The 26,534-nt window shown below is 45.6% G+C and overlaps 2 long non-coding RNA genes across 2 annotated transcripts in view; one reads left to right on the forward strand and one right to left on the reverse strand.

Annotated features, from left to right (window-relative positions):
• Nucleotides 1–238: 238 nt before the first annotated feature.
• On the reverse strand, nt 239–3,147 carry LOC129835679 (uncharacterized). The gene is made up of 2 exons (XR_008756485.1): nt 3,015–3,147; nt 239–1,867 (listed from the first exon to the last, which is right to left on the reverse strand). It is a non-coding gene; the product is annotated as an uncharacterized LOC129835679 (long non-coding RNA).
• Nucleotides 3,083–26,534, forward strand: part of LOC129835675 (uncharacterized) — an 89,332-nt gene continuing 65,880 nt past the window's right edge. The window contains exon 1 of the long non-coding RNA XR_008756484.1: nt 3,083–3,219. This is a non-coding gene — a long non-coding RNA (uncharacterized LOC129835675). The remainder of the gene's footprint in view (nt 3,220–26,534) is intronic.

Here is a 26,534-nt window from a genome sequence, read left to right on the forward strand (position 1 = left end):
TTCTTCAGCCTCCTGAGGTTGAAGAGGCGCTGCTGCGCCTTCTTCAACACGCTGTCTGTGTGGGTGGACCAATTCAGTTTGTACCTAAATTAGGTTAATAGCAGTGTTTCTAATATAATCACATCACGTGATCATGTGAAAAGGCGTCCCATGGTCTGTTTTGGCAACATTAATGTAGAAGTGTTTAGAAACATATTCTATTCTTATTTACAATAAGTGACTCCAAAATGACACAATACATTATTTACCATTCATTTCTATTCAGCACAAAATAATCTGAAACACAACCAAGACAAACAGCAAATGCATCCAACAAGTTTGTAGAGTCACAAGTTTGATGTAATCATTGTGTGCTAGGAATATGGGACCAAATCCTAAACTTTTGATTACTTTAATACACAAGTGAATTTGTCCCAATACTTTTGGTCCCCTAAAATGGGACTAAGTACAAAAAGTGCTGTAATTTCTAAACGGTTCACCTGATATGGATGGAAATACCCTCAAATTAAAGCTGACAGTCTGCACACAACAAAACATTTCACTATCCCAATACTTTGAGCTCACTGTATATTTAGTTTGTATTCCAACTCTTTGCTTGTCCTGAGATAGCCGTTGATCATGACTCTCAGTTCCATTACACATAAGAGTCGTTGGACGAAGGCGTCTTCTGTAGGGGGGAGTTTTGTTAGGAGCCCCGGCGCCCGGTCTGAACAATAACACGCATCGCTTGTGGTGCGGTTTTGGAATCACAAGGACCTTATCTTTCATATCAATATAATGTTTAAAAAACAAAAGGTTAAAATGATAAACTCCTTTAAAGGGTTAGTGTGCCCACATGGCCATATCTCCATGTTACATCGCGTGTTTACAGAAAACAGATGGAAGACAGAGTCGACTACCTGTGCTAAAAAGCTATCTGCATCTCCTAACACCCATGTATAAACAGAAGACGGACGCCACACATTGTCACAAAAAAAATACGGTTGACTGCAACTGTGTTAAAACAGTGTACAGTAAGTGTGTATTTTGCATTTGAAAATGTTTTGATGTGATATGAAAGTAGAGGGATTTATGTTTCTAGAACCGTACCGCAATTGAGAATTGATTCCCGTTTAGAGTATTTGGCTGTTTTGGCTTCCAGAGCCAATTCGCACTTTAAAAAGAGCATTTAAGGTCCTTGCACTAAGGAATAACTTTAGGCTCATTTAGTCCATTAACGGGCTACCTCAACAGTGAAATATCAAAAGATCAACAAAAGTAACAGCAAACACCTAACAAGGCAAGTGGTAAACAAATATTAAAAGGTATAAAAGTAGGAGTAAAACTAGCAGTAACGATATGTACTATGAAATGTGGTATGTCAACAAGTAGGTAGAGTGAGCAGTACAAATATATAGTAAAACATTATAGTAGCAGTCATGGGAGTGAGTGAACGTGCTTACACGGGTGCAAGGGTCGCGGCTTAAGTGGAGCAATAGCGATGCTTTGTGGGGTGACAAGTTGTTGACGTGTTCAGAGGGTCCCTGACTCGAGCCCGGGTTGGGGTAAGGAGAGGGACAGAAGCAATACTGTTACAGAGAGTCAGTGGAAATAGTCTCTTAAAATGCAGGTGAACAGCAGGTTGTGCAGGTGGACAGCTACAGTCTTATGGCCTGGTGGTGGATGCTCAGTTAGTCTGCCGATGGAAGCGGAGTGAACAGGCCTTGGCTGTGGTCCTTGTTGATCTTCCGGGGGACAGTGCAGCTGCCTTTACAGGCGGTGATGCAGCCAGACAGGATGCTCTCAATGGTGCATCTGTAGAAGCTGGTGTCTTTCAGTACACGACTCCCATCTGGCAACTTTTTGAAGATGGGCAGCTACATGTCTGCTATGGAAATAATAAGGGGGGGGGGGGGGGGGGGGGGTAATGATGAGTATAAGATGTAACATGTAAAACAGTGAGCAGATTAGATGTATAGATGGGACCTTAAAGGATTGGCGTCGAACCTTTACCTAACATCTTAGCTGGCTCAGCACATTAGACCACACACAAGTAAGTGCAAGCCTCTGGGTCGTGGCTTACGGAGCTCTCTATGAAATAAGAGCCTGTATCTTCTTATTCCAGAAATCAGGACAGCATAGCAAAACAATTATAGGACAAGACGGGACAGGAATTAATTTTCACTCCTGTGAAAGTCTCTTGATATGCCACACCCGTCAGTTGGCAAAGGAGAAATGCTCACTAACGGATGAAAATAAAACATTTGAGAGAAATAAGCTTTTTGTGCATATGGAACATTTCTGGGATCTTTTATTTCAGCTCATGAAACATGGGACCACCACTTTACATGTTGCGTTTATATTTTTGTTCAGCATAAATAATAACGAGCACATTGCGAACATTTTGTTCAGTTTCTGACCTAAACTATACAAGTAACTCCAAAATAGTACTCCCAGTTTGCTGCACACAAAAAAAATATTAGCCAGCCAGGCTCTTGATGGCAGGAGGGGATTCTCTGCTGTTACCAAGCCGTGAATGCTTGATATTGGACGAAGCTGACCACTTAACGAGATAGCTAACTAGCTACTAAATTAGAAATCCAACTGCAGATCATTTAGCACATTTTAGACAGTTAACTTAATAGTTCTACGATATCTAGTTGGCAAACATTTAGTTGTGAATTACTGTAATTAGATCACCAGGCGCACCCTGCACAACAGTGAGTGATTTACACTTAATCTAATCAACTATTATGTTATCTAGTTTATATTTATGTCAGGTTACTGGCAGGGTTGTGGTTAATGTGCATTCAGCAACGTGTACATGCCACCTGAAATTAAATAAATAATAGGGACAGTGACTTTGGGAAGTTTTTACATGATCCATTGAAGTTATTTCATTATGCATCAACAAGTTGTTAGTCACTTGATAACATTATAACCGCTGGACAATGTAACAATTTACTACATTAATAGACAAACTGGTCAAGGGCTTGATGATTAGTTGAGAAGTAGAATGTGAGGGGTATTCTTACGAAGCAGGTTTGAGGAGTTAGCGAGGTAACTTTGGTCAACTGAGTTCACCTCGGGTTAACTCAGAACTAACCGGCTCCGGGTCAGGCAAACTCCATTCATTTCCGTTTTTTAGGACTAGAAGATGGCGAGCTCTATGACTGCGCCACGAGTTGTGCAACAATGAAATCCGATTCAGATCCCCTTCATTTGACGTAGACGACTGAGGTGCGTTCAGTTTGCTTGAACGTTTGCTAAATTGCTGAACAGTTTTTACTAAATGACACGTTTCCCAAAAACATTATTGTACGTTCTTGAACAGACTTTGAGGTACGTTTGCTCCTGTTTGGTGTTGTGTAATTTTTTTTAAATATTAAAATATATCACATTAGACGTTTAGTAATGACAGAATGCAATGTAAACTTCACGGACAGAAACACTTGTATGTTTTATCGATAGGAGTGGGGCTTGTGGTTGTGAATTGATAAGCTTACCAAAGCACACCGTAGTAGGCATTAACGATAAGTGATAAAATAAATATGTTTTTCACACCCATAGTAGCCTGCAGGATTTGCACTAACTTTTCTTTCATTTTGATTTTGTCACAAATGAAAATGTGGCACCTGTTAACTCTGTTTTCCAGCTCGTCAGTCATTATTGTCAGGTAGGTTTTACAGTCAGTGTTAGGACAGGAGGGCTGTGGTTCCTATCAGGGGGGTTGCTGGGTATTTGATTGGTAATATGGGTAGATGTTTATGGTGAAGATCCGATTATAGATAATTCACACTGGGAGAGAATGTGTTTTCTTTCTTCACTATGTATGTGGACGTCAATGAACAGTTCCCATTCTCCCATACAGCCTCTCAATTACAGCCTGGTCTGACCCTAGTCAACCTGGATCCGTAACTTTGTTTCTGTCATAAACCCGGGAGTGTGGAATGAACTTGGAGTTGGAGTGGAATTCCTCAAGTTGTTGCTTTGAAACGGCAGCTTGTTGGTACAGGCAGGCATGCGCTAACCCAACAACACTCGTAACAAACTGTTGCTCTACTCAAGTAGGATAACTAGTGTAACCACAGCACCATCAAGTGGCTCAACTGGTAACTGCAGTATTTCACATCACTCCAGTTACTTTCCTACTAAAGCCATTCCTATCCCTGCCTCGGCCCTGTCCTTCCTACTACTTTCTCCTGCTGTGGCTGTGGTTTCTAGTAAATTGCTGCTAGTCTATTAGAGAGAGAGAGAGGTGTTTATCTTAGAAAGGGGGGATGTTATGAATGTTGCCCACAGGTGCACACAAACATGATGCAGGACTGGAGTACCTGTTTTTGTTCAGGAGGAGGCAGGAGTAGTTAAGACTGCACAGAGGAGGGCCAGGAGAACAAGAAAGATGAAGAAGAGGGCTTCCTTTCCAAAATCAAGAACATCTTGAGCTGATAGTCACGTCTCAGTTAGGACCCCCTAACCCCACCCCCTTTACATTAGCTCTGTTATGTATTTGTCTGATTTTAACATGAGCAATCACATACATTCATAACACACACACACACTCTATCATATCATTCCTCCAACCTGCGTTGTGGCTGTTCTATTGTAGATCATATGTATAACTAAATATACTGTACCTGTTCCTAATTCTTCTCCTTAGGCCTATTCCATAGAACCAGCCTCACACCTGTCTCCCACCCCTCCCATTAACCCTGACCAAAATAGTCACTTCATGAAGAGTTTGTCTGTCCCCTATTTTTAATTTCCTCTCCCCAGATAAGAGATCAACAGGACAATAATGGGAGAAGGTAAGCTATTGGTGCTCTGTCCCTCTCACTACCCTCCTACACCTAACGCCTGGATAGAGAGAAAGAAAGGAAGGAGGAGAAATTGAGAGAGAGAGGGGTTGGATGTGAGGAGAGGACATCTATATTTAGGGAATGGTCCATCAAGGAGTCAAGCCACACACCAATACTGTTCAGTCCCCAAAGAGACAGGTGTTGGGGTGGGACACTAAGAACCTGTAATAACTGGAGGGGAATCAAAATGGACGCCAGCCAGTGTCTGCATGCTTGGCAAGGAAGGGAAGATGAGAAGATTAGCGGCGAGGAGAAGAGAACTTGAGCGAGCACTTCACAATGAGTGTGTTCCAGATACCAAAATTCTGCACAGATGATCAGGTCCTGTATTCATAAAGCTTCTCAGAGTTAGTGTAACGGATGTGAAATGGCTATCTAGTTAGCGGTGGTGCGCGCTAATAGCCTTTCAATCGGTGACGTCACTCGCTCTGAGACTTTGACATCGTGGTTCCCCTTGCTCTGCACGGGCCGCAGCCTTTGTGGAGCGATGAGTAACGATGCTTCGTGGGTGACTGTTGATGTGTGCAGATGGTCCCTGGTTCGCGCCTGGGGCGAGGGGACGGACTAAAGTTAAACTGTTACATTAGCAGTGGTCAGTGCTAACCAAGTCTATATGATATAACAATCCTATAATCTGCACAGGATTAGGGTGTCTAGAACACACCCAATGGCATCATGTTGTGTTCTGATAAAGGCCAATGCATTTAGTTGTATTGTCATTGTAGTGTTGTATGTGTAAGGGACAACAGATCTGCAAGACTTAGCTAGGTTTAAATCAATTAAGATATGATGGTAGTGTAACGATCGTCCTGGCAAGAAGGAGTGGACCAAAACGCAGCGTGGGAAGTGTTTATGTTAATTTAATAAATGCACTGAAAAAACAACAAAGAAAGTGAATGACACAAAACAGTCCTGTAAGGTGCAGCAACACAAAAACAGAAAACAACTACCCACAAAACACAGGTGGGAACAGGCTACCTAAGTATGGTTCTCAATCAGAGACAACGATAGACAGCTGCCTCTGATTGAGAACCACACACGGCCAAACACATAGAAATAGACAACATAGAACAAAAACATAGAATGCCCACCCCAACTCATGCCCTGTCCAAACCAAAATAGAGACATAAAAAGGATCTCTACGGTCAGGGCGTGACAGGTAGAAACAATACTCTGTTAATACTGCCTTTTCAATCATGTGTGAATGAAGAATCAACCCATTGCAGATTACTTCATTTTGATACTATTTTCACATGGGGTGTAGTTACATTGTATAACATCATGATTCTCATCTTAATTGCCATAAAGTGAAAATAAGTGACTAAGAGACAAATATGTCAGTCTTGAATAAGTCAATACATCTGTCATAAGACAAGAAGTCTAGAATAAGATAATACATCTAGAATAAGACAATAAGTCTAGAATATGACAAGAAGTCTAGAATAAGACAAAAAGTCTAGAATAAGACAATACGTCTGCAGTAAGACAAGAAGTCTAGAATAAGACAATACGTCTGCAGTAAGACAAGAAGTCTAGAATAAGGCAATACGTCTGCATTAAGAGAAGAAGTCTAGAATATGACAAGAAGTCTAGAATAAGACAAGAAGTCTAGAATAAGACAAAAAGTCTAGAATAAGACAATCGTCTGCAGTAAAACAAGAAGTCTAGAATAAGACAATACGTCTGCAGTAAGACAAGAAGTCTAGAATAAGACAACAAGTCTGTAAAAAGAAAAGAAGTCTAGAATAAGACTAAGTCTGCAGTAAGACAATATGTCTGCAGTAAGACAAGAAGTCTAGAATAAAACAATATGTCTGCAGTAAGTGAAGAAGTCTAGAATAAAACAATACGTCTGCAGTAAGAGAAGAAGTCTATAAAAAGACAAGAAGTCTAGAATAAGACAATAAGTCTGCAAGAAGTCTAGAATAGGGCCTCCCGAGTGGCGCAGCGGTCTAAGGCACTGCATCCCAGTGCTTGAGGCGTCACTACAGACCCGGGTTCGTTCCCAAACTGTGTCACAACCGGCTATGACCGGGAGTCCCATAGGGTGGCGCACAATTGGCCCAGCGTCGTCGGGGGGGCTTTACTTGGCCCATCGCGCTCTAACGACTCCTTGTTGCGGGCCGGGCGCTTGCAGGCTGACTTCAGTCTTCAGTTGAAAGGTGTTTCCTCCGACACATTGATGCTGCTGGCTTGGCGGGTCATGTTTTGACTCATGACTCGACTTTCGCCTCTCCAGAGCCCGTTGGGGAGTTGCAGAGATGAGACAAGATCGTAACTGTATTGCAATTAGATATCATAAAATTGGGGAGAAAAAAAGAGGGTAAAATACATAAAAACAACAACAATAAAGTCGACAATAAATCTGGTGCGACAGGTAGCTCAGTGGTTAGGACGTTGGGCCAGTAACCGAAAGGTTGCTAGATCGAATCCCGAGCTGACAAGGTTAAAATCTGTCGTTCTGCCCCTGAACAAGGCAGTTAACCCACTGTTCCTAGGCCGTCCTTGTAAATAAGAATTTGTTCTTAACTGACTTGCCTAGTTAAATAAAACATAAAATAATCTGTAGTAAGACAATATGTCTAGAATAATACATTTCCCCTCATTCTCTCTCTGTGCTTCCCCCTGGAGTTTAGCGTTCTTCCCCATTCCCCATTGTATCTCCTGTCACCAGAAAAGTCTCAGTTTTCAGTTTTCTCAGAAAAGTGCAGTTGCAAAACCATCAAGCGCCATGATGAAACTGGCTCTCACGAGGACTGCCACAGGAAAGGATGTCCCAGAGTTGCATCTGCTGCAGAGGATAAGTTCATTAGAGTTACCCCCCCAAAAATAGGACATAAATGTGAAAAAAAGGAGGGTGAAAAAATGTGTAGGTGAAAAACATAGTTGTGGCATCCGGGTGTCCACTACAGAGGACATTTCTTGATAAGCTCTTATTTAGCTCTTATTTAATGTGAAAACATTATTACACAGTCCTGACAACTCACTTAAATATTCCTGAGATATTCACGTACAAGAAACTATTTTAATATCAAACTCACAAAAATTACAGTTAATAGTTACACACACTACTTTTCAAATGTCCATAAAATGTGCTCATTTCGATGGCATACACTTTTTTAAGAACCAGGAAGATCTAACTGTCAAGGTCACAACCCCACAAGTGCTATCATTGTAACGCCCAGAAGGTCCTCTTAAAGGGACAGCAGGACTTAACACAGTCGCTTGTATGGCCTCAGAGATACAGACCAAGAACTGATGTCCACTAGAGAGGACAACATTGAATTGCTGTGTCTCGGAAGGACATGTCTATTAAAGTAGTCAAAAGTTCAGTATTTGGTCCCATATTCGTAGCACGCAATGACTACATCAAGCTTGTTCCTCTGGGAACTTGTTGGATGCATTTGCAGTTTGTTTTGGTTGTGTTGTGGGCTTTGTTTTACCCAATAGATGTTTCTGGACACTTCTAAATGAATCCTGATAATGCCACGAAGAAAAAAAAGAGTAATGTTTAGTGAGAAGGTTACAGAGGCTACAATAAAACATGCTAACCTCTCACCATTACCAATAACAGGGGAGGTTAGCATTTTGGGGCGGTAGGTTGATATTTGTGCTTCTTTAACTTTCTCACTCATCATTATTCACAATTCATTCATGATTATTCATATTCATATTAGCATCAACATGAATAGAAGTGTTCAGAAACATCTTCTCATTCTTACTTACAATAGAAGTAACTCCAAATGACCCAATACATTATTCACCATTCAGTTCCTTTTGGGCAAAACACAACCAAAACAAACAGCAAATGTATCCAACAAGTTTGTCAAGTTTGTCAAAAGCTTGATTACTACAGAGCTCCAGTATCTAACATTGTACCATGTACATAGGCCTACTACTTCCTTGTAGATTTGACTGTTGCTTAGACCTCTCCCAAGTATAGTCTACTACTCTGATCTGTTCTAGGTAAGACCGTTCTAAGTGTAGAAGAAAAGGACAGACTGAAAAGGAAAGCATGCCTGTAGCAGAAGGGGTCTCCATAGTGATTGAGACAATTGCTGTGTGACCTCGTTACATTTTTTGATGTTTTTCTGTGCCGACACCTGATCCAGTGCTGTAGAGATTCTGGTCCAGAGGTTTCCAATAGACTGTGGACTTTAGTACCATTGGTCTTCATGAGACAGACCACATGTCTTATGCCATGTCATAAACACTAACAGGGTGAAAGTGAAAACAGTGTTGAGTGAGCTTGCAAAAAATAGACATGCTTATAAACCCACTGCTTTTACATTAGGGTGTCGTGTCCCAAAACACATTTAAAAAGTATATAACCTTTATTAAAACACATATTTGGTCTTTGTAACAATTATTTGATTGAATTGACCCTTACTAAAAGTCAATGTTGTCGGTGGATCTACACCTAAAAGTCAATGTTGTCGATGGGTCTACACCTAAAAGTCAGTGCTGTCGGTAGATCTACACCTAAAAGTCAGTGCTGTCGGTGGGTCTACACCTAAAAGTCAGTGCTGTCAGTAGGTCTATACCTAAAAGTCAGTGCTGTCGGTGGGTCTACACCTAAAAGTCAGTGCTGTCGGTGGGTCTACACCTAAAAGTCAGTGCTGTCAGTAGGTCTACACCTAAAAGTCAGTGCTGTCGGTGGGTCTACACCTAAAAGTCAGTGCTGTCAGTAGGTCTACACCTAAAAGTCAGTGCTGTCGGTGGGTCTACACCTAAAAGTCAATGCTGTCGGTAGGTCTACACCTAAAAGTCAATGCTGTCGGTGGGTCTACACCTAAAAGTCAGTGCTGTCAGTAGGTCTACACCTAAAAGTCAGTGCTGTCGGTAGGTCTACACCTAAAAGTAAGTGCTGTCGGTGGGTCTACACCTAAAAGTCAGTGCTGTCGGTGGGTCTACACCTAAAAGTCAGTGCTGTCGGTGGGTCTACACCTAAAAGTCAATGCTGCCGGTAGTCTACACCTAAAAGTCGATGCTGCCGGTAGGTCTACACCTAAAAGTCAATGCTGTCGGTGGGTCTACACCTAAAAGACAATGCTGTCAGTGGGTCTACACCTAAAAGTCAGTGCTGTCAGTAGGTCTACACCTAAAAGTCAGTGCTGTCAGTGGGTCTACACCTAACAGTCAGTACTGTCAGTAGGTCTACACCTAAAAGTCAATGCTGTCGGTGGGTCTACACCTAAAAGTCAGTGCTGTCAGTAGGTCTACACCTAAAAGGCAATGCTGTCGGTGGGTCTACACCTAACAGTCAGTGCTGTCAGTAGGTCTACACCTAAAAGTCAGTGCTGTCGGTGGGTCTACACCTAACAGTCAGTGCTGTCAGTAGGTCTACACCTAAAATTCAATGCTGTCGGTGGGTCTACACCTAACAGTCAGTGCTGTCGGTAGGTCTACAACTAAAAGTCAATGCTGTCGGTAAGTCTACACCTAAAAGTCAGTGCTGTCGGTAGGTCTACACCTAAAAGTCAGTGATGTCTGTAGGTCTACACCTAAAAGTCAATGCTGTTGGTGGGTCTACACCTAAAAGTCAATGCTGTCGGTGGGTCTAGACCTAAAAGTCAATCCTGTCGGTGGGTCTACACCTAAAAGTCAATGCTGTCGGTGGGTCTACACCTAAAAGTCAGTGCTGTCGGTAGGTCTACACCTAAAAGTCAGTGCTGTCGGTAGGTCTACACCTAAAAGTCAATGCTGTCGGAGGTCTACACCTAAAAGTCAGTGATGTCGGTAGGTCTACACCTAACAGTCAGTGATGTCGGTAGGTCTACACCTAAAAGTCAGTGCTGTCGGTGGGTCTACACCTAAAAGTCAGTGCTGTCGGTGGGTCTACACCTAAAAGTCAGTGCTGTCGGTGGGTCTACACCTAAAAGTAAATGCTGTCGGTGGGTCTACACCTAAAAGTCAGTGCTGTCGGTAGGTCTACACCTAAAAGTCAATGCTGTCAGTGGGTCTACACCTAAAAGTCAATGCTGTCGGTGGGTCTACACCTAAAAGTCAATGCTGTCGGTGGGTCTACACCTAACAGTCAGTGCTGTCAGTGGGTCTACACCTAACAGTCAGTGCTGTCAGTGGGTATACACCTAAAAGTCAATGCTGTCGGTGGGTCTACACCTAAAAGTCAATGCTGTCGGTGGGTCTACACCTAAAAGTCAGTGCTGTCAGTAGGTCTACACCTAACAGTCAGTGCTGTCGGTGGGTCTACACCTAACAGTCAGTGCTGTCAGTAGGTCTACACCTAAAAGTCAATGCTGTCAGTGGGTCTACACCTAAAAGTCAGTGCTGTCGGTGGATCTACACCTAAAAGTCAGTGCTGTCGGTGGATCTACACCTAAAAGTCAGTGCTGTCGGTGGGTCTACACCTAAAAGTCAGTGCTGTCGGTGGGTCTACACCTAAAAGTCAATGCTGCCGGTAGGTCTACACCTAAATGTCAATGCTGTCGGAGGTCTACACCTAAAAGTCAATGCTGCCGGTAGGTCTACACCTAAAAGTCAGTGCTGTCGGTAGGTCTACACCTAAAAGTCAGTGCTGTCGGAGGTCTACACCTAAAAGTCAGTGATGTCGGTAGGTCTACACCTAAAAGTCAGTGATGTCGGTAGGTCTACACCTAAAAGTCAGTGCTGTCGGTGGGTCTACACCTAAAAGTCAGTGCTGTCGGTGGGTCTACACCTAAAAGTCAGTGCTGTCGGTGGGTCTACACCTAAAAGTAAATGCTGTCGGTGGGTCTACACCTAAAAGTCAGTGCTGTCGGTAGGTCTACACCTAAAAGTCAATGCTGTCAGTGGGTCTACACCTAAAAGTCAATGCTGTCGGTGGGTCTACACCTAAAAGTCAATGCTGTCGGTGGGTCTACACCTAAAAGTCAGTGCTGTCAGTAGGTCTACACCTAACAGTCAGTGCTGTCAGTGGGTCTACACCTAACAGTCAGTGCTGTCAGTAGGTCTACACCTAAAAGTCAGTGCTGTCAGTGGGTCTACACCTAACAGTCAGTGCTGTCGGTAGGTCTACACCTAAAAGTCAATGCTGTCGGTGGGTCTACACCTAAAAGTCAGTGCTGTCGGTGGATCTACACCTAAAAGTCAGTGCTGTCGGTGGATCTACACCTAAAAGTCAGTGCTGTCGGTGGATCTACACCTAAAAGTCAATGCTGTCGGTGGGTCTACACCTAAACGTCAGTGCTGTCGGTGGATCTACACCTAAAAGTCAGTGCTGTCGGTGGATCTACACCTAAAAGTCAGTGCTGTCGGTAGGTCTACACCTAAAAGTCAGTGCTGTCGGTAGGTCTACACCTAAAAGTCAATGCTGTCAGAAGGTCTACACCTAAAAGTCAATGCTGTCGGTGGGTCTACACCTAAAAGTCAGTGCTGTCGGTGGATCTACACGTAAAAGTCAGTGCTGTCGGTAGGTCTACACCTAAAAGTCAATGCTGTCAGTAGGTCTACACCTAAAAGTCAATGCTGTCGGTAGGTCTACACCTAAAAGTCAGTGCTGTCAGTAGGTCTACACCTAAAAGTCAATGCTGTCGGTGGGTCTACACCTAACAGTCAGTGCTGTCGGTAGGTCTACACCTAAAAGTCAGTGCTGTAGGTAGATCTACACCTAAAAGTCAATGCTGTCGGTAGGTCTACACCTAAAAGTCAGTGCTGTCGGTAGGTCTACACCTAAAAGTCAGTGCTGTCGGTGGGTCTACACCTAAAAGTCAGTGCTGTCGGTGGATCTACACCTAAAAGTCAGTGCTGTCGGTGGGTCTACACCTAAAAGTCAATGCTGTCGGTAGGTCTACACCTAAAGGTCTATGCTGTCGGTGGGTCTACACCTAAAAGTCAGTGCTGTCAGTAGGTCTACACCTAAAAGTCAATGCTGTCGGTGGGTCTACACTTAACAGTCAGTGCTGTCGGTAGGTCTACACCTAAAAGTCAATGCTGTCGGTGGGTCTACACCTAACAGTCAGTGCTGTCGGTAGGTCTACACCTAAAAGTCAGTGCTGTCAGTAGGTCTACAACTAAAAGTCAATGCTGTCGGTGGGTCTACACCTAACAGTCAGTGCTGTCGGTAGGTCTACACCTAACAGTCAGTGCTGTCGGTAGGTCTACACCTAAAAGTCAGTGATGTCGGTAGGTCTACACCTAAAAGTCAGTGATGTCGGTAGGTCTACACCTAAAAGTCAGTGCTGTCGGTGGGTCTACACCTAAAAGTCAGTGCTGTCGGTGGGTCTACACCTAAAAGTCAGTGCTGTCGGTGGGTCTACACCTAAAAGTAAATGCTGTCGGTGGGTCTACACCTAAAAGTCAGTGCTGTCGGTAGGTCTACACCTAAAAGTCAATGCTGTCAGTGGGTCTACACCTAAAAGTCAATGCTGTCGGTGGGTCTACACCTAAAAGTCAATGCTGTCGGTGGGTCTACACCTAACAGTCAGTGCTGTCAGTGGGTCTACACCTAACAGTCAGTGCTGTCAGTGGGTATACACCTAAAAGTCAATGCTGTCGGTGGGTCTACACCTAAAAGTCAATGCTGTCGGTGGGTCTACACCTAAAAGTCAGTGCTGTCAGTAGGTCTACACCTAACAGTCAGTGCTGTCGGTGGGTCTACACCTAACAGTCAGTGCTGTCAGTAGGTCTACACCTAAAAGTCAATGCTGTCAGTGGGTCTACACCTAAAAGTCAGTGCTGTCGGTGGATCTACACCTAAAAGTCAGTGCTGTCGGTGGATCTACACCTAAAAGTCAGTGCTGTCGGTGGGTCTACACCTAAAAGTCAGTGCTGTCGGTGGGTCTACACCTAAAAGTCAATGCTGCCGGTAGGTCTACACCTAAATGTCAATGCTGTCGGAGGTCTACACCTAAAAGTCAATGCTGCCGGTAGGTCTACACCTAAAAGTCAGTGCTGTCGGTAGGTCTACACCTAAAAGTCAGTGCTGTCGGAGGTCTACACCTAAAAGTCAGTGATGTCGGTAGGTCTACACCTAAAAGTCAGTGATGTCGGTAGGTCTACACCTAAAAGTCAGTGCTGTCGGTGGGTCTACACCTAAAAGTCAGTGCTGTCGGTGGGTCTACACCTAAAAGTCAGTGCTGTCGGTGGGTCTACACCTAAAAGTCAGTGCTGTCGGTAGGTCTACACCTAAAAGTCAATGCTGTCAGTGGGTCTACACCTAAAAGTCAATGCTGTCGGTGGGTCTACACCTAAAAGTCAATGCTGTCGGTGGGTCTACACCTAAAAGTCAGTGCTGTCAGTAGGTCTACACCTAACAGTCAGTGCTGTCAGTGGGTCTACACCTAACAGTCAGTGCTGTCAGTAGGTCTACACCTAAAAGTCAGTGCTGTCAGTGGGTCTACACCTAACAGTCAGTGCTGTCGGTAGGTCTACACCTAAAAGTCAATGCTGTCGGTGGGTCTACACCTAAAAGTCAGTGCTGTCGGTGGATCTACACCTAAAAGTCAGTGCTGTCGGTGGATCTACACCTAAAAGTCAGTGCTGTCGGTGGATCTACACCTAAAAGTCAATGCTGTCGGTGGGTCTACACCTAAACGTCAGTGCTGTCGGTGGATCTACACCTAAAAGTCAGTGCTGTCGGTGGATCTACACCTAAAAGTCAGTGCTGTCGGTAGGTCTACACCTAAAAGTCAGTGCTGTCGGTAGGTCTACACCTAAAAGTCAATGCTGTCAGAAGGTCTACACCTAAAAGTCAATGCTGTCGGTGGGTCTACACCTAAAAGTCAGTGCTGTCGGTGGATCTACACGTAAAAGTCAGTGCTGTCGGTAGGTCTACACCTAAAAGTCAATGCTGTCAGTAGGTCTACACCTAAAAGTCAATGCTGTCGGTAGGTCTACACCTAAAAGTCAGTGCTGTCAGTAGGTCTACACCTAAAAGTCAATGCTGTCGGTGGGTCTACACCTAACAGTCAGTGCTGTCGGTAGGTCTACACCTAAAAGTCAGTGCTGTAGGTAGATCTACACCTAAAAGTCAATGCTGTCGGTAGGTCTACACCTAAAAGTCAGTGCTGTCGGTAGGTCTACACCTAAAAGTCAGTGCTGTCGGTGGGTCTACACCTAAAAGTCAGTGCTGTCGGTGGATCTACACCTAAAAGTCAGTGCTGTCGGTGGGTCTACACCTAAAAGTCAATGCTGTCGGTAGGTCTACACCTAAAGGTCTATGCTGTCGGTGGGTCTACACCTAAAAGTCAGTGCTGTCAGTAGGTCTACACCTAAAAGTCAATGCTGTCGGTGGGTCTACACTTAACAGTCAGTGCTGTCGGTAGGTCTACACCTAAAAGTCAATGCTGTCGGTGGGTCTACACCTAACAGTCAGTGCTGTCGGTAGGTCTACACCTAAAAGTCAGTGCTGTCAGTAGGTCTACAACTAAAAGTCAATGCTGTCGGTGGGTCTACACCTAACAGTCAGTGCTGTCGGTAGGTCTACACCTAACAGTCAGTGCTGTCGGTAGGTCTACACCTAAAAGTCAATGCTGTCGGTAGGTCTACACCTAAAAGTCAATGCTGTCGGTGGGTCTACACCTAAAAGTCAATGCTGTCGGTGGGTCTACACCTAAAAGTCAGTGCTGTCAGTAGGTCTACACCTAAAAGTCAATGCTGTCGGTGGGTCTACACCTAAAAGTCAGTGCTGTCGGTGGGTCTACACCTAAAAGTCAATGCTGTCGGTAGGTCTACACCTAAAAGTCAATGCTCTCGGTAGGTCTACACCTAAAAGTCAATGCTGTCGGTGGGTCTACACCTAAAAGTCAGTGCTTTCGGTAGGTCTACACCTAAAAGTCAATGCTGTCGGTAGGTCTACACCTAAAGGTCAGTACTGTCGGTGGGTCTACACCTAAAAGTCAGTGCTGTCAGTAGGTCTACACCTAAAAGTCAATGCTGTCGGTGGGTCTACACTTAACAGTCAGTGCTGTCGGTAGGTCTACACCTAAAAGTCAATGCTGTCGGTGGGTCTACACCTAACAGTCAGTGCTGTCGGTAGGTCTACACCTAAAAGTCAGTGCTGTCAGTAGGTCTACAACTAAAAGTCAATGCTGTCGGTGGGTCTACACCTAACAGTCAGTGCTGTCGGTAGGTCTACACCTAACAGTCAGTGCTGTCGGTAGGTCTACACCTAAAAGTCAATGCTGTCGGTAGGTCTACACCTAAAAGTCAATGCTGTCGGTGGGTCTACACCTAAAAGTCAATGCTGTCGGTGGGTCTACACCTAAAAGTCAGTGCTGTCAGTAGGTCTACACCTAAAAGTCAATGCTGTCGGTGGGTCTACACCTAAAAGTCAGTGCTGTCGGTGGGTCTACACCTAAAAGTCAATGCTGTCGGTAGGTCTACACCTAAAAGTCAATGCTCTCGGTAGGTCTCCACCTAAAAGTCAATGCTGTCGGTGGGTCTACACCTAAAAGTCAATGCTGTCGGTAGGTCTACACCTAAAAGTCAATGCTCTCGGTAGGTCTACACCTAAAAGTCAATGCTGTCAGTAGGTCTACACCTAAAAGTCAGTGCTGTCGGTGGGTCTACACCTAAAAGTCAGTGCTGTCGGTGGGTCTACACCTAAAAGTCAATGCTGCCGGTAGGTCTACACCTAAATGTCAATGCTGTCGGAGGTCTACACCTAAAAGTCAATGCTGCCGGTAGGTCTACACCTAAAAGTCAGTGCTGTCGGTAGGTCTACACCTAAAAGTCAGTGCTGTCGGAGGTCTACACCTAAAAGTCAGTGATGTCGGTAGGTCTACACCTAAAAGTCAGTGATGTCGGTAGGTCTACACCTAAAAGTCAGTGCTGTCGGTGGGTCTACACCTAAAAGTCAGTGCTGTCGGTGGGTCTACACCTAAAAGTCAGTGCTGTCGGTGGGTCTACACCTAAAAGTAAATGCTGTCGGTGGGTCTACACCTAAAAGTCAGTGCTGTCGGTAGGTCTACACCTAAAAGTCAATGCTGTCAGTGGGTCTACACCTAAAAGTCAATGCTGTCGGTGGGTCTACACCTAAAAGTCAATGCTGTCGGTGGGTCTACACCTAAAAGTCAGTGCTGTCAGTAGGTCTACACCTAACAGTCAGTGCTGTCAGTGGGTCTACACCTAACAGTCAGTGCTGTCAGTAGGTCTACACCTAAAAGTCAGTGCTGTCAGTGGGTCTACACCTAACAGTCAGTGCTGTCGGTAGGTCTACACCTAAAAGTCAATGCTGTCGGTGGGTCTACACCTAAAAGTCAGTGCTGTCGGTGGATCTACACCTAAAAGTCAGTGCTGTCGGTGGATCTACACCTAAAAGTCAGTGCTGTCGGTGGATCTACACCTAAAAGTCAATGCTGTCGGTGGGTCTACACCTAAACGTCAGTGCTGTCGGTGGATCTACACCTAAAAGTCAGTGCTGTCGGTGGATCTACACCTAAAAGTCAGTGCTGTCGGTAGGTCTACACCTAAAAGTCAGTGCTGTCGGTAGGTCTACACCTAAAAGTCAATGCTGTCAGAAGGTCTACACCTAAAAGTCAATGCTGTCGGTGGGTCTACACCTAAAAGTCAGTGCTGTCGGTGGATCTACACGTAAAAGTCAGTGCTGTCGGTAGGTCTACACCTAAAAGTCAATGCTGTCAGTAGGTCTACACCTAAAAGTCAATGCTGTCGGTAGGTCTACACCTAAAAGTCAGTGCTGTCAGTAGGTCTACACCTAAAAGTCAATGCTGTCGGTGGGTCTACACCTAACAGTCAGTGCTGTCGGTAGGTCTACACCTAAAAGTCAGTGCTGTAGGTAGATCTACACCTAAAAGTCAATGCTGTCGGTAGGTCTACACCTAAAAGTCAGTGCTGTCGGTAGGTCTACACCTAAAAGTCAGTGCTGTCGGTGGGTCTACACCTAAAAGTCAGTGCTGTCGGTGGATCTACACCTAAAAGTCAGTGCTGTCGGTGGGTCTACACCTAAAAGTCAATGCTGTCGGTAGGTCTACACCTAAAGGTCTATGCTGTCGGTGGGTCTACACCTAAAAGTCAGTGCTGTCAGTAGGTCTACACCTAAAAGTCAATGCTGTCGGTGGGTCTACACTTAACAGTCAGTGCTGTCGGTAGGTCTACACCTAAAAGTCAATGCTGTCGGTGGGTCTACACCTAACAGTCAGTGCTGTCGGTAGGTCTACACCTAAAAGTCAGTGCTGTCAGTAGGTCTACAACTAAAAGTCAATGCTGTCGGTGGGTCTACACCTAACAGTCAGTGCTGTCGGTAGGTCTACACCTAACAGTCAGTGCTGTCGGTAGGTCTACACCTAAAAGTCAATGCTGTCGGTAGGTCTACACCTAAAAGTCAATGCTGTCGGTGGGTCTACACCTAAAAGTCAATGCTGTCGGTGGGTCTACACCTAAAAGTCAGTGCTGTCAGTAGGTCTACACCTAAAAGTCAATGCTGTCGGTGGGTCTACACCTAAAAGTCAGTGCTGTCGGTGGGTCTACACCTAAAAGTCAATGCTGTCGGTAGGTCTACACCTAAAAGTCAATGCTCTCGGTAGGTCTACACCTAAAAGTCAATGCTGTCGGTGGGTCTACACCTAAAAGTCAGTGCTTTCGGTAGGTCTACACCTAAAAGTCAATGCTGTCGGTAGGTCTACACCTAAAGGTCAGTACTGTCGGTGGGTCTACACCTAAAAGTCAGTGCTGTCGGTAGGTCTACACCTAAAAGTCAATGCTGTCGGTGGGTCTACACCTAAAAGTCAATGCTGTCGATGGGTCTACACCTAAAAGTCAGTGCTGTCGGTGGGTCTACACCTAAAAGTCAATGCTGTCGGTGGATCTACACCTAAAAGTCAATGCTGTCGGTAGGTCTACACCTAAAAGTCAATGCTGTCGGTGGGTCTACACCTAAAAGTCAATGCTGTCGATGGGTCTACACCTAAAAGTCAATGCTGTCGGTGGGTCTACACTTAACAGTCAGTGCTGTCGGTAGGTCTACACCTAAAAGTCAATGCTGTCGGTGGGTCTACACCTAACAGTCAGTGCTGTCGGTAGGTCTACACCTAAAAGTCAGTGCTGTCAGTAGGTCTACAACTAAAAGTCAATGCTGTCGGTGGGTCTACACCTAACAGTCAGTGCTGTCGGTAGGTCTACACCTAACAGTCAGTGCTGTCGGTAGGTCTACACCTAAAAGTCAGTGATGTCGGTAGGTCTACACCTAACAGTCAGTGATGTCGGTAGGTCTACACCTAAAAGTCAGTGCTGTCGGTGGGTCTACACCTAAAAGTCAGTGCTGTCGGTGGGTCTACACCTAAAAGTCAGTGCTGTCGGTGGGTCTACACCTAAAAGTAAATGCTGTCGGTGGGTCTACACCTAAAAGTCAGTGCTGTCGGTAGGTCTACACCTAAAAGTCAATGCTGTCAGTGGGTCTACACCTAAAAGTCAATGCTGTCGGTGGGTCTACACCTAAAAGTCAATGCTGTCGGTGGGTCTACACCTAACAGTCAGTGCTGTCAGTGGGTCTACACCTAACAGTCAGTGCTGTCAGTGGGTATACACCTAAAAGTCAATGCTGTCGGTGGGTCTACACCTAAAAGTCAATGCTGTCGGTGGGTCTACACCTAAAAGTCAGTGCTGTCAGTAGGTCTACACCTAACAGTCAGTGCTGTCGGTGGGTCTACACCTAACAGTCAGTGCTGTCAGTAGGTCTACACCTAAAAGTCAATGCTGTCAGTGGGTCTACACCTAAAAGTCAGTGCTGTCGGTGGATCTACACCTAAAAGTCAGTGCTGTCGGTGGATCTACACCTAAAAGTCAGTGCTGTCGGTGGGTCTACACCTAAAAGTCAGTGCTGTCGGTGGGTCTACACCTAAAAGTCAATGCTGCCGGTAGGTCTACACCTAAATGTCAATGCTGTCGGAGGTCTACACCTAAAAGTCAATGCTGCCGGTAGGTCTACACCTAAAAGTCAGTGCTGTCGGTAGGTCTACACCTAAAAGTCAGTGCTGTCGGAGGTCTACACCTAAAAGTCAGTGATGTCGGTAGGTCTACACCTAAAAGTCAGTGATGTCGGTAGGTCTACACCTAAAAGTCAGTGCTGTCGGTGGGTCTACACCTAAAAGTCAGTGCTGTCGGTGGGTCTACACCTAAAAGTCAGTGCTGTCGGTGGGTCTACACCTAAAAGTAAATGCTGTCGGTGGGTCTACACCTAAAAGTCAGTGCTGTCGGTAGGTCTACACCTAAAAGTCAATGCTGTCAGTGGGTCTACACCTAAAAGTCAATGCTGTCGGTGGGTCTACACCTAAAAGTCAATGCTGTCGGTGGGTCTACACCTAAAAGTCAGTGCTGTCAGTAGGTCTACACCTAACAGTCAGTGCTGTCAGTGGGTCTACACCTAACAGTCAGTGCTGTCAGTAGGTCTACACCTAAAAGTCAGTGCTGTCAGTGGGTCTACACCTAACAGTCAGTGCTGTCGGTAGGTCTACACCTAAAAGTCAATGCTGTCGGTGGGTCTACACCTAAAAGTCAGTGCTGTCGGTGGATCTACACCTAAAAGTCAGTGCTGTCGGTGGATCTACACCTAAAAGTCAGTGCTGTCGGTGGATCTACACCTAAAAGTCAATGCTGTCGGTGGGTCTACACCTAAACGTCAGTGCTGTCGGTGGATCTACACCTAAAAGTCAGTGCTGTCGGTGGATCTACACCTAAAAGTCAGTGCTGTCGGTAGGTCTACACCTAAAAGTCAGTGCTGTCGGTAGGTCTACACCTAAAAGTCAATGCTGTCAGAAGGTCTACACCTAAAAGTCAATGCTGTCGGTGGGTCTACACCTAAAAGTCAGTGCTGTCGGTGGATCTACACGTAAAAGTCAGTGCTGTCGGTAGGTCTACACCTAAAAGTCAATGCTGTCAGTAGGTCTACACCTAAAAGTCAATGCTGTCGGTAGGTCTACACCTAAAAGTCAGTGCTGTCAGTAGGTCTACACCTAAAAGTCAATGCTGTCGGTGGGTCTACACCTAACAGTCAGTGCTGTCGGTAGGTCTACACCTAAAAGTCAGTGCTGTAGGTAGATCTACACCTAAAAGTCAATGCTGTCGGTAGGTCTACACCTAAAAGTCAGTGCTGTCGGTAGGTCTACACCTAAAAGTCAGTGCTGTCGGTGGGTCTACACCTAAAAGTCAGTGCTGTCGGTGGATCTACACCTAAAAGTCAGTGCTGTCGGTGGGTCTACACCTAAAAGTCAATGCTGTCGGTAGGTCTACACCTAAAGGTCTATGCTGTCGGTGGGTCTACACCTAAAAGTCAGTGCTGTCAGTAGGTCTACACCTAAAAGTCAATGCTGTCGGTGGGTCTACACTTAACAGTCAGTGCTGTCGGTAGGTCTACACCTAAAAGTCAATGCTGTCGGTGGGTCTACACCTAACAGTCAGTGCTGTCGGTAGGTCTACACCTAAAAGTCAGTGCTGTCAGTAGGTCTACAACTAAAAGTCAATGCTGTCGGTGGGTCAACACCTAACAGTCAGTGCTGTCGGTAGGTCTACACCTAACAGTCAGTGCTGTCGGTAGGTCTACACCTAAAAGTCAGTGATGTCGGTAGGTCTACACCTAACAGTCAGTGATGTCGGTAGGTCTACACCTAAAAGTCAGTGCTGTCGGTGGGTCTACACCTAAAAGTCAGTGCTGTCGGTGGGTCTACACCTAAAAGTCAGTGCTGTCGGTGGGTCTACACCTAAAAGTAAATGCTGTCGGTGGGTCTACACCTAAAAGTCAGTGCTGTCGGTAGGTCTACACCTAAAAGTCAATGCTGTCAGTGGGTCTACACCTAAAAGTCAATGCTGTCGGTGGGTCTACACCTAAAAGTCAATGCTGTCGGTGGGTCTACACCTAACAGTCAGTGCTGTCAGTGGGTCTACACCTAACAGTCAGTGCTGTCAGTGGGTATACACCTAAAAGTCAATGCTGTCGGTGGGTCTACACCTAAAAGTCAATGCTGTCGGTGGGTCTACACCTAAAAGTCAGTGCTGTCAGTAGGTCTACACCTAACAGTCAGTGCTGTCGGTGGGTCTACACCTAACAGTCAGTGCTGTCAGTAGGTCTACACCTAAAAGTCAATGCTGTCAGTGGGTCTACACCTAAAAGTCAGTGCTGTCGGTGGATCTACACCTAAAAGTCAGTGCTGTCGGTGGATCTACACCTAAAAGTCAGTGCTGTCGGTGGGTCTACACCTAAAAGTCAGTGCTGTCGGTGGGTCTACACCTAAAAGTCAATGCTGCCGGTAGGTCTACACCTAAATGTCAATGCTGTCGGAGGTCTACACCTAAAAGTCAATGCTGCCGGTAGGTCTACACCTAAAAGTCAGTGCTGTCGGTAGGTCTACACCTAAAAGTCAGTGCTGTCGGAGGTCTACACCTAAAAGTCAGTGATGTCGGTAGGTCTACACCTAAAAGTCAGTGATGTCGGTAGGTCTACACCTAAAAGTCAGTGCTGTCGGTGGGTCTACACCTAAAAGTCAGTGCTGTCGGTGGGTCTACACCTAAAAGTCAGTGCTGTCGGTGGGTCTACACCTAAAAGTAAATGCTGTCGGTGGGTCTACACCTAAAAGTCAGTGCTGTCGGTAGGTCTACACCTAAAAGTCAATGCTGTCAGTGGGTCTACACCTAAAAGTCAATGCTGTCGGTGGGTCTACACCTAAAAGTCAATGCTGTCGGTGGGTCTACACCTAAAAGTCAGTGCTGTCAGTAGGTCTACACCTAACAGTCAGTGCTGTCAGTGGGTCTACACCTAACAGTCAGTGCTGTCAGTAGGTCTACACCTAAAAGTCAGTGCTGTCAGTGGGTCTACACCTAACAGTCAGTGCTGTCGGTAGGTCTACACCTAAAAGTCAATGCTGTCGGTGGGTCTACACCTAAAAGTCAGTGCTGTCGGTGGATCTACACCTAAAAGTCAGTGCTGTCGGTGGATCTACACCTAAAAGTCAGTGCTGTCGGTGGATCTACACCTAAAAGTCAATGCTGTCGGTGGGTCTACACCTAAACGTCAGTGCTGTCGGTGGATCTACACCTAAAAGTCAGTGCTGTCGGTGGATCTACACCTAAAAGTCAGTGCTGTCGGTAGGTCTACACCTAAAAGTCAGTGCTGTCGGTAGGTCTACACCTAAAAGTCAATGCTGTCAGAAGGTCTACACCTAAAAGTCAATGCTGTCGGTGGGTCTACACCTAAAAGTCAGTGCTGTCGGTGGATCTACACGTAAAAGTCAGTGCTGTCGGTAGGTCTACACCTAAAAGTCAATGCTGTCAGTAGGTCTACACCTAAAAGTCAATGCTGTCGGTAGGTCTACACCTAAAAGTCAGTGCTGTCAGTAGGTCTACACCTAAAAGTCAATGCTGTCGGTGGGTCTACACCTAACAGTCAGTGCTGTCGGTAGGTCTACACCTAAAAGTCAGTGCTGTAGGTAGATCTACACCTAAAAGTCAATGCTGTCGGTAGGTCTACACCTAAAAGTCAGTGCTGTCGGTAGGTCTACACCTAAAAGTCAGTGCTGTCGGTGGGTCTACACCTAAAAGTCAGTGCTGTCGGTGGATCTACACCTAAAAGTCAGTGCTGTCGGTGGGTCTACACCTAAAAGTCAATGCTGTCGGTAGGTCTACACCTAAAGGTCTATGCTGTCGGTGGGTCTACACCTAAAAGTCAGTGCTGTCAGTAGGTCTACACCTAAAAGTCAATGCTGTCGGTGGGTCTACACTTAACAGTCAGTGCTGTCGGTAGGTCTACACCTAAAAGTCAATGCTGTCGGTGGGTCTACACCTAACAGTCAGTGCTGTCGGTAGGTCTACACCTAAAAGTCAGTGCTGTCAGTAGGTCTACAACTAAAAGTCAATGCTGTCGGTGGGTCTACACCTAACAGTCAGTGCTGTCGGTAGGTCTACACCTAACAGTCAGTGCTGTCGGTAGGTCTACACCTAAAAGTCAATGCTGTCGGTAGGTCTACACCTAAAAGTCAATGCTGTCGGTGGGTCTACACCTAAAAGTCAATGCTGTCGGTGGGTCTACACCTAAAAGTCAGTGCTGTCAGTAGGTCTACACCTAAAAGTCAATGCTGTCGGTGGGTCTACACCTAAAAGTCAGTGCTGTCGGTGGGTCTACACCTAAAAGTCAATGCTGTCGGTAGGTCTACACCTAAAAGTCAATGCTCTCGGTAGGTCTACACCTAAAAGTCAATGCTGTCGGTGGGTCTACACCTAAAAGTCAGTGCTTTCGGTAGGTCTACACCTAAAAGTCAATGCTGTCGGTAGGTCTACACCTAAAGGTCAGTACTGTCGGTGGGTCTACACCTAAAAGTCAGTGCTGTCGGTAGGTCTACACCTAAAAGTCAATGCTGTCGGTGGGTCTACACCTAAAAGTCAATGCTGTCGATGGGTCTACACCTAAAAGTCAGTGCTGTCGGTGGGTCTACACCTAAAAGTCAATGCTGTCGGTGGATCTACACCTAAAAGTCAATGCTGTCGGTAGGTCTACACCTAAAAGTCAATGCTGTCGGTGGGTCTACACCTAAAAGTCAATGCTGTCGATGGGTCTACACCTAAAAGTCAGTGCTGTCTGTGGGTCTACACCTAAAAGTCAATTCTGTCGGTAGGTCTACACCTAAAAGTCAATGCTGTCGGTGGATCTACACCTAAAAGTCAATGCTGTCGGTAGATCTACACCTAAAAGTCAATGCTGTCGGTAGGTCTACACCTAAAAGTCAATGCTGTCGGTGGGTCTACACCTAAAAGTCAGTGCTGTCAGTAGGTCTACACCTAAAAGTCAATGCTGTCGGTGGGTCTACACCTAACAGTCAGTGCTGTCAGTAGGTCTACACCTAAAAGTCAATGCTGTCGGTGGGTCTACACCTAAAAGTCAGTGCTGTCTGTGGGTCTACACCTAAAAGTCAATTCTGTCGGTAGGTCTACACCTAAAAGTCAATGCTGTCGGTGGATCTACACCTAAAAGTCAATGCTGTCGGTAGATCTACACCTAAAAGTCAATGCTGTCGGTGGGTCTACACCTAAAAGTCAATGCTGTCGGTGGGTCTACACCTAAAAGTCAGTGCTGTCAGTAGGTCTACACCTAAAAGTCAATGCTGTCGGTGGGTCTACACCTAACAGTCAGTGCTGTCAGTAGGTCTACACCTAAAAGTCAATGCTGTCGGTGGGTCTACACCTAACAGTCAGTGCTGTCGGTAGGTCTACACCTAAAAGTCAGTGCTGTCAGTAGGTCTACACCTAAAAGTCAATGCTGTCGGTGGGTCTACACCTAAAAGTCAGTGCTGTCAGTAGGTCTACACCTAAAAGTCAATGCTGTCGGTGGGTCTACACCTAAAACTCAGTGCTGTCGGTGGGTCTACACCTAAAAGTCAATGCTGTCGGTAGGTCTACACCTAAAAGTCAATGCTGTCGGTAGGTCTACACCTAAAAGTCAATGCTGTCGGTGGGTCTACACCTAAAAGTCAGTGCTGTCGGTAGGTCTACACCTAAAAGTCAATGCTGTCGGTAGGTCTACACCTAAAGGTCAGTGCTGTCGGTGGGTCTACACCTAAAAGTCAGTGCTGTCGGTGGGTCTACACCTAAAAGTAAATGCTGTCGATGGGTCTACACCTAAAAGTCAATGCTGTCGATGGGTCTACACCTAAAAGTCAGTGCTGTCTGTGGGTCTACAACTAAAAGTCAATGCTGTCGGTGGGTCTACACCTAACAGTCAGTGCTGTCGGTAGGTCTACACCTAAAAGTCAATGCTGTCGGTAGGTCTACACCTAAAAGTCAATGCTGTCGGTAGGTCTACTCCTAAAAGGCAATGCTGTCGGTAGGTCTACACCTAAAAGTCAATGCTCTCGGTAAGTCTACACCTAAAAGTCAATGCTGTCGGTGGGTCTACACCTAAAAGTCAGTGCTGTCGGTGGGTCTACACCTAAAAGTCAATGCTGTCGGTAGGTCTACACCTAAAAGTCAGTCCTGTTGGTAGGTCTACACCTAAAAGTCAATGCTGTCGGTGGGTCTACACCTAAAAGTCAGTGCTGTCAGTAGGTCTACACCTAAAAGTCAATCCTGTCGGTGGGTCTACACCTAAAAGTCAGTGCTGTCGGTGGGGGTTACACCTAAAAGTCAATGCTGTCGGTAGGTCTACACCTAAAAGTCAATGCTGTCGGTAGGTCTACACCTAAAAGTCAATGCTGTCGGTAGGTCTACACCTAAAGGTCAGTGCTGTCGGTGGGTCTACACCTAAAAGTCAGTGCTGTCGGTAGGTCTACACCTAAAAGTCAGTGCTGTCGGTGGGTCTACACCTAAAAGTCAATGCTGTCGATGGGTCTACACCTAAAAGTCAGTGCTGTCGGTGGGTCTACACCTAAAAGTCAATGCTGTCGGTGGATCTACACCTAAAAGTCAATGCTGTCGGTAGGTCTACACCTAAAAGTCAATGCTGTCGGTGGGTCTACACCTAAAAGTCAATGCTTTCGATGGGTCTACACCTAAAAGTCAGTGCTGTCTGTGGGTCTACACCTAAAAGTCAATTCTGTCGGTAGGTCTACACCTAAAAGTCAATGCTGTCGGTGGATCTACACCTAAAAGTCAATGCTGTCGGTAGATCTACACCTAAAAGTCAATGCTGTCGGTAGGTCTACACCTAAAAGTCAATGCTGTCGGTGGGTCTACACCTAAAAGTGAGTGCTGTCAGTAGGTCTACACCTAAAAGTCAATGCTGTCGGTGGGTCTACACCTAACAGTCAGTGCTGTCAG

Source organism: Salvelinus fontinalis, chromosome 3 (assembly GCF_029448725.1).
Source record: "Salvelinus fontinalis isolate EN_2023a chromosome 3, ASM2944872v1, whole genome shotgun sequence".
In the NCBI taxonomy this organism is placed as follows: Eukaryota; Metazoa; Chordata; class Actinopteri; order Salmoniformes; family Salmonidae; genus Salvelinus; species Salvelinus fontinalis.